Genomic DNA, 9,001 nt, shown 5'->3' with positions numbered 1-9,001 from the left:
AGCACAGGTCACTGCCCCCACCCCTCTTCCGGGGAGCCTGTGCAGCCCGCCACTGCCAGGTTCCCGGGATCCAGGGACAATTTCTCAGGGAGAACACACGGCGGGCCTCAGGCTGGGGCAACGTCACGCCGACTTCTGCCGCCGCAGGACCGCTCCGCACTCCGTGCCCCTCCCTGCCCCCGGCCTGAGAGCGCCAGAGCCCCCGAGTCAGCGGCTCCTTTAACGCCGTCCTGTCTGAGCAAAAAGCAGACGCCCTCCAGCGACCTACACGCAGAGGCAGGGCCAAGTCGAAAGCTGAGCCCCTGTGAGCTGTGAGAACAAAGAAGAAAAAGGGAAATCTCTCCCAGCAGCCTCAGAAACAGCGGATTAAAGCTACACAATCAATTTGATGTACCCTGCCTCTGTGGAATACATGAATAGACAGCGAATCATCCCAAATTGAGGAGGCGGACTTCTAGAGCAAGATCTATGATTTTTTCCCCTTTTCCTCTTTTTGTGAATGTGTATGTGTATGCTTCTGTGTGAGATCTTGTCTGTATAGGTTTGCTTCCACCATTTGTCCCAGCGTTCTATCCGACCATTTTTTTTTTTAATTTTTTTCTTAATAATTAATTTTAATTTAAAGAACTCTGTTATACTTTACCTTCTTTCTATCTTTCCTTCCTTCCTTCCCTTTTTGAGACAACGAATCGTCCCAAATTGAGGAGGTGGACTTGGAGAGCAAGTTTTATGATTTTTTCCACTTTACCTCTTTTTGTGAGGGTATATGTGTATGCTTCTATGTAAGATTTTGTCTCTATAACTTTGCTTCCACCATTTGTCCTAAGGTTCTATCCTTCCCTTTTTTTTTTCCTCTAAATAATTATTTTTTTAATTCAATAACTTTATTATACTTTATTTTATTTTACTGTATCTTCTTTCTTTCTGTATTTTTTCCTTCCTTCCCTCATTCCTTCCTTCCTTCCCTCCTCCCTCCCTCCCTCCTTTCTTTCCTTCTTGCCTTCTTCCTTTCTTTTCTTCTTTCTTTCTTTCTTCCTTCCCTCCTTCCTTCCTTCCCTCCTCTCTTTCTTTCTTTCTTTCTTTCTTTCCTATTTCCTCCTACTTATACTAATTCTCTCTACTTTCTCTCCCTTTTATTCTGAGCCGAGTGGATGAAAGGCTCTTGCTGCTCCAGCCAGGAGTCAGGACTCTGCCTCTGAGGTGGGAGAGCCAACTTCAGAACACTCGTCAAGAAGAGACCTCCCAGCCCCACATAATATCAAACGGCGAAAATCTCCCAGAGATCTCCATCTCAACACCAGCACCCAGCTTCGCTCAACGACCAGCAAGCTACAGTGCTGGACAACCTATGCCAACCATATAGCAAAACAGGAACACAACCCCACCCACTAGCAGAGAGGCTGCCTAAAATCATAATAAGTCCACAGACACCCCAAAACACACCACCAGACGTGGACCTGCCCACTAGAGAGACAAGATCTAGCCTCATACACCACAACACAGCCACTAGTCCCCTCCACCAGGAAGCCTACACAACGCACTGAACCAACCTTAGCCACTGGAGACAGACATCAAAAACAACGGGAGCTACGAACTTGCAGCCTGCAAAAAGGTGAACCCAATCACAGTAAGATAAGCAAAATGAGAAGACAGAAAAACACACAGCAGATGAAGGAGCAGGATAAAAACCCACCAGACCTAACAAATGAAGAGGAAATAGGCAGTCTACCTGAAAAAGAGTTCAGAATAATGATAGTAAAGATGATCCAAAATCTTGGAAATAGAATGGACAAAATGCAAGAAGCAGTTAACAAGGACCTAGAAGAAATAAAGATGAAACAGACAATGATGAACAACACAATAAATGAAATGAAAAATACTCTAGATGGGATCAATAGCAGAATAAATGAGGCAGAAGAACGGATAAGTGACCTGGAAGATAAAATAGTGGAAATAACTACTGCAGAGCAGAATAAAGAAAAAAGAATGAAAAGAACTGAGGACAGTCTCAGAGACCTCTGGGACAACATTAAACGCACCAACATTCGAATTATAGGGGTTCCAGAAGAAGAAGAGAAAAAGAAAGGGACTGAGAAAATATTTGAAGAGATTATAGTTGAAAACTTCCCTAATATGGGAAAGGAAATCGTTAATCAAGTCCAGGAAGCACAGAGAGTCCCATACAGGATAAATTCAAGGAGAAATACGCCAAGACACATATTAATCAAACTGTCAAAAACTAAATACAAAGAAAGCATATTAAAAGCAGCAAGGGAAAAACAACAAATAACACACAAGGGAATCCCCATAAGGTTAACAGCTGATCTCTCAGCAGAAACTCTACAAGCCAGAAGGGAGTGGCAGGACATACTGAAAGTGATGAAGGAGAAAAACCTGCAACCAAGATTACTCTACCCAGCAAGGATCTCATTCAGATTTGATGGAGAAATTAAAACCTTTACAGACAAGCAAAAGCTGAGAGAGTTCAGCACCACCAAACCAGCTTTACAACAAATGCTAAAGGAACTTCTCTAGACAAAAACACAAGAGAAGGAAAAGTCCTATAATAACGAACCCAAAACAATTTAGAAAATGGGAATAGGAACATACATATCGATAATTACCTTAAATGTAAATGGACTAAATGCTCCCACCAAAAGACACAGATTGGCTGAATGGATACAAAAACAAGACCCATATATATGCTGTCTACAAGAGACCCACTTCAGACCTAGAGACACATACAGACTGAAAGTAAGGGGATGGAAAAAGATATTCCATGCAAATGGAAACCAAAAGAAAGCTGGAGTAGCAATTCTCATATCAGACAAAATAGACTTTAAAATAAGGACTATCAGAAGAGACAAAGAAGGACACTACATAATGATTAAGGGATCGATCCAAGAAGAAGATATAACAATTGTAAATATTTATGCACCCAACATAGGAGCACCTCAATACATAAGGCAAAAACTAGCAGCCATAAAAGGGGAAATCGACAGTAACACATTCATAGTAGGGGACTTCAACACCCCACTTTCACCAATGGACAGATCATCCAAAATGAAAATAAATAAGGAAACACAAGCTTTAAATGATACATTAAACAGGATGGACTTAATTGATATTTATAGGACACTCCATCCAAAAACAACAGAATACACATTTTTCTCAAGTGCTCATGGAACATTCTCCAGGATAGATCATATCTTGGGTCACAAATCAAGCCTTGGTAAATTTAAGAAAATTGAAATTATATCAAGTATCTTTTCCGACCACAACGCCATGAGATTAGATATCAATTATAGGAAAAGAGCAGTAAAAAATACAAACACATGGAGGCTAAACAATACACTACTTAGTAACGAAGTGATCACTGAAGAAATCAAAGAGGAAATTAAAAAATACCTAGAAACAAATGACAATGGAGATACAACGACCCAAAACCTATGGGATGCAGCAAAAGCAGTTCTAAGAGGGAAGTTTATAGCAATACAAGCCCACCTTAAGAAGCAGGAAACATCTCGAATAAACAACCTAACCTTGCACCTCAAGCAATTAGAGAAAGAAGAACAAAAAAACCCCAGAGTTAGCAGAAGGAAAGAAATCATAAAAATCAGATCAGAAATAAATGAAAAAGAAATGAAGGAAACAATAGCAAAGATCAATAAAACTAAAAGCTGGTTCTTTGAGAAGATTAACAAAATTGATAAACCATTAGCCAGACTCATCAAGAAAATAAGGGAGAAGACTCAAATCAATAGAATCAGAAATGAAAAAGGAGAAGTAACAACTGACACTGCAGAAATACAAAAAATCATGAGGGATTACTACAAGCAACTCTATGCCAATAAAATGGACAATCTGGAAGAAATGGACAAATTCTTAGAAATGCACAAACTGCCAAGACTGAATCAGGAAGAAATAGAAAATATGAACAGACCAATCACAAACACTGAAATTGAAACTGTGATTAAAAATCTTCCAACAAACAAAAGCCCAGGACCAGATGGCTTCACAGGCGAATTCTATCAAACATTTAGAGAAGAGCTAACACCTATTCTTCTCAAACTCTTCCAAAATATAGCAGAGGGAGGAACACTCCCAAACTCATTCTACGAGGCCACCATCACCTTGATACCAAAACCAGACAAGGATGTCACAAAGAAAGAAAACTACAGGCCAATATCACTGATGAACATAGATGCAAAAATCCTCAACAAAATACTAGCAAACAGAATCCAACAGCACATTAAAAGGATCATACACCATGATCAAGTGGGGTTTATTCCAGGAATGCAAGGATTCTTCAATATACGCAAATCTATCAATGTGATTAACCATATTAACAAATTGAAGGAGAAAAACCATATGATCATCTCAATAGATGCAGAGAAAGCTTTTGACAAAATTCAACACCCATTTATGATAAAAACCCTGCAGAAAGTAGGTGTAGAGGGAACTTTCCTCAATATAATAAAGGCCGTATATGACAAGCCCACAGCCAACATCATCCTCAATGGCGAAAAACTGAAAGCATTTCCACTAAGGTCAGGAACAAGACAAGGTTGCCCACTCTCACCACTCTTATTCAACATAGTTTTGGAAGTTTTAGCCACAGCAATCAGAGAAGAAAAGGAAATAAAAGGAATCCAAATCGGAAAAGAAGAAGTAAAGCTGTCACTGTTTGCAGATGACATGATACTATACATAGAGAATCCTAAAGATGCTACCAGAAAACTACTAGAGCTAATCAATGAATTTGGTAAAGTAGCAGGATACAAAATTAATGCACAGAAATCTCTGGCATTCCTATATACTAATGATGAAAAATCTGAAAGTGAAATCAAGAAAACACTCCCATTTACCATTGCAACAAAAAGAATAAAATATCTAGGAATAAACCTACCTAAGGAGACAAAAGACCTGTATGCAGAAAATTATAAGACACTGATGAAAGAAATTAAAGATGATACAAACAGATGGAGAGATATACCATGTTCTTGGATTGGAAGAATCAACATTGTGAAAATGACTCTACTTCCCAAAGCAATCTATAGATTCAATGCAATCCCTATCAAACTACCACTGGCATTTTTCACAGAACTAGAACAAAAAATTTCACAATTTGTATGGAAACACAAAAGACCCCGAATAGCCAAAGCAATCTTGAGAACAAAAAATGGAGCTGGAGGAATCAGGCTGCCTGACTTCAGACTATACTACAAAGCTACAGTAATCAAGACAGTATGGTACTGGCACAAAAACAGAAAGATAGATCAATGGAATAGGATAGAAAGCCCAGAGATAAACCCATGCACATATGGTCACCTTATCTTTGATAAAGGTGGCAGGAATATACAGTGGAGAAAGGACAGCCTCTTCAATAAGTGGTGCTGGGAAAATTGGATAGGTACATGTAAAAGTATGAGATTAGATCACTCCCTAACACCATACACAAAAATAAGCTCAAAATGGATTAAAGACCTAAATGTAAGGCCAGAAACTATCAAACTCTTAGAGGAAAACATAGGCAGAACACTCTATGACATAAATCACAGCAAGATCCTTCTTGACCCATCTCCTAGAGTAATGGAGATAAAAACAAAAATAAACAAATGGGACCTAATGAAACTTCAAAGCTTTTGCACAGCAAAGGAAACCATAAACAAGACCAAAAGACAGCCCTCAGAATGGGAGAAAATATTTGCAAATGAATCAACTGACAAAGGATTAATCTCTAAAATTTACAGGCAGCTCATGCAGCTCAATAACAAAAAAATAAACAACCCAATCCAAAAATGGGCAGAAGACCTAAATAGACATTTCTCCAAAGAAGATATACAGACTGCCAACAAACACATGAAAGAATGCTCAACATCATTAATCATTAGAGAAATGCAAATCAAAACTACAATGAGATATCATCTCACACCAGTCAGAATGGCCATCATCAAAAAATCTAGAAACAATAAATGCTGGAGAGGGTGTGGAGAAAAGGGAACACTCTTGCACTGCTGGTGGGAATGTGAATTGGTTCAGCCACTATGGAGAACAGTATGGAGGTTCCTTAAAAAACTACAAATAGAACTACCATATGACCCAGCAATCCCACTACTAGGTATATACCCTGAGGAAACCAGAATTCAGAAAGAGTCATGTACCAAAATGTTCATTGCAGCTCTATTTACAATAGCCCGGAGATGGAAACAACCTAAGTGCCCGCCGTCGGATGAATGGATAAAGAAGATGTGGCACATATATACAATGGAATATTACTCAGCCATAAAAAGAAACGAAATTGAGCTATTTGTAATGAGGTGGATAGATCTAGAGTCTGTCATACAGAGTGAAGTAAGTCAGAAAGAGAAGGACAAATACCGTATGCTAACACATATATATGGAATTTAAGAAAAAAAAATGTTATGAAGAACCTAGGGGTAAAACAGGAATAAAGACAGAGACCTACTGGAGAACAGACTTGAGGATATGGGGAGGGGGAAGGGTGAGGTGTGTTAGGGCGAGAGAGAGACATGGACATATATATACTAACAAACGTAAGGTAGATAGCCAGTGGGAAGCAGCCGCATGGCACAGGGAAACCGGCTGGGTTCTTTGTGGCTGTCTGGAGGGGTGGGATAGGGAGGGTGGGAGGGAGGGAGACAAAGAGGGAAGAGATATGGGAACATATGTATATGTATAACTGACTCACTCTGTTATAAAGCAGAAACTAACACACCATTGTAAAGCAATTATACCCCAATAAAGATGTTAAAAAAAAAAAAAACAAAAAAAACCCACTGGTCTTATTAAAGCCAAGGGGAATGCAGCAATCTGGTAACTAAAGTGTGGACAAAGGGTGTAGCCTGACATTTCAGTAATCAAAGGATGTCGCAGCCATAAAGCCATCAAGCCACTGCAGCCGCCCCCCATGGTGTGGCCTAAGAGGAATTCAGGATGGAGAAAAAGAGGATACTGGCCCTAGAGAGTTAAGGTGCATATTGAAGGAACAATTTCAACAAGCCCAGACTCTTGCATCTTCCCATACACAGAAAAGCACTAAAATAATTAACTGAGATGCCTGCTTTTTCTGATTAGTAGTAATGTTCCGATGTTCTACTACATGTTTTTTCCCAGCAAAAGCTCCTATATATCCTGGTTTCTCCCTTACCTCTTTGGAACAGTTTCTCAGAGCTATCTGAGAGGCTGTTTCAAGACTACAGTCCTCAGTAACGCCTCAAATAAAACATAATTCTCAACTTTTAGGTTGTGCATTTTTTTTTTTTTTTGGTCAACAAAAGTACTGTTGAAACTGCTAAAGAATTTAACAATATAGCAGTTCTTGTGACTTCCCCAAAACAAGCTTATTTCAATAAGGTCCCTATAATCGCACAACACTAAGAAATATGAACAGGACTAGATGTTACCCGAAACTCGTCTATGGAAGAGTACATTCAGCATTAAGAGGTTATAGGTGCCAGCTAAAAACTGGCACTTGCCATCTTGCCTCTTCAAGGACTAAGTCACTAGCCACTGCGGCTGCTGACCTTCAACACCCCCCAAAAGGAGTGCAGGGTGGAGATCAGGAATGACGCACTCTGTACTCTGGGAAAAACTGGCAGAACAGGCCTTCAGAGAGTTAGATATTTTCAGGAGATGATTTTATGAGCCCAAATTCCTGCATCTTCTCATATCTAGAAAAGCACTAAGATCATTTAAGGTGACATCTGCTCCTCGTAACTAGCAGTAAGCATCTGCCAAAATGTGTGCCTGACTCCACGCACCCCTCTTCACTAAAATCATACAATACTGACCTCTCCCTCTACCTCTTGGGAGCAGTTTCTCAGAGCTACTTGAAACGCTGTCTCCCAGGCTAGAGTCCTCATTTCGCCCCAAATAAAACTTAACTCACAACTCTCACATTGTGAATTTTTTTTTTTTTCAGTTGACACAGGACAGATAAAAGTATGGTAGACAAGTTTTCCGGCAAATATTCCCAAACTTTCTATTTGGCTTGCACTGCTAGCCAATAACAAATATCAAATGACAACGGGAATTTAAATCAGCAATGAGGACCTCCCAAGGAGAATCCTATTATCACCAATGGGTAAAAATGACTTTTCTCCAACCCAGGAAAAACATTAACAGCAAATGAGATTCAGTTATTTAAGCAGATGCATGTAAGTACATTAAAATACAAAACAAATTATATTTCTGGTATCCTGGTCAAAAAATAAATCCTACAACGGATGAGAAGGTAAGAGGAACAGAAATCAAATTTCATTTGTTAAGAACACAACTCTAAAAATAACCCAATCTGATTCAGGTATCTCAGATGGTAAAAACCCAGTACTACAACATGGTTAATCATCGCTAAAATACAAAATAAAGCATTTGTGAGACAAAGGCAAATTTCTATTCTTCTCAAGATAGTTGTTTCAAAATAGCAGTTCAGCCAATTGATAGTAATTATCATATTCTACATGATTTTTAAACAGTATAAGAGCTAATCATTGTTTTTAATAAATATAAGGGGGAAAAGTGACTAAATATCTTTTGACACATACTACAGAGTCTCTGCTACCTCTAGGAAAAATATGTTTTCTATTCATTAATGATCTTTCTACATAATATGCAGACCTAGTACAGCAAGACAGGCTGATTATGTAACAATCCCCAAATGAGCAAAGATTAAGAGCAAAGAAGCTAAGGGACTTGTTACTTCCTCTAATGGTCACTGCCTCCTATAAGTCAGTCATCACCATTATCAAAATTGATCAAAACTGAGTAAACAGTTGCCAGCAGAGGAGCAGCAAACACTTAAGAGTAAACTCCCAGACACAGATCTGAGAGCAACTCTAAAATGTTAGTAAAATAATTCAAAGGCAAATTAAATGAACAGTTGTTACTTATGAGCATCTTCCCACACTTCAGAATTCAAGCCACACATCTGAAATTTATGCCACTATTTCCTTTCTTTCTACCACCGTCTCACTGCTGA

At 39.0% G+C, this 9,001-nt stretch overlaps 1 protein-coding gene across 1 annotated transcript in view; it reads right to left on the bottom strand.

The window, feature by feature from the left end:
- LOC103082357 (cytochrome b5 reductase 4) overlaps positions 1-9,001 on the bottom strand; it is a 93,446-nt gene that overhangs the window by 57,932 nt on the left and 26,513 nt on the right. The window lies entirely within an intron of this gene.

This window comes from Lipotes vexillifer, unplaced genomic scaffold, assembly GCF_000442215.2.
Source record: "Lipotes vexillifer unplaced genomic scaffold, Lipotes_vexillifer_v1.1 scaffold1971, whole genome shotgun sequence".
NCBI lineage: Eukaryota > Metazoa > Chordata > Mammalia > Artiodactyla > Lipotidae > Lipotes > Lipotes vexillifer.
Note: the sequence above shows the minus strand (reverse complement) of the source record. Positions and strands in the feature narration are given on the sequence as shown.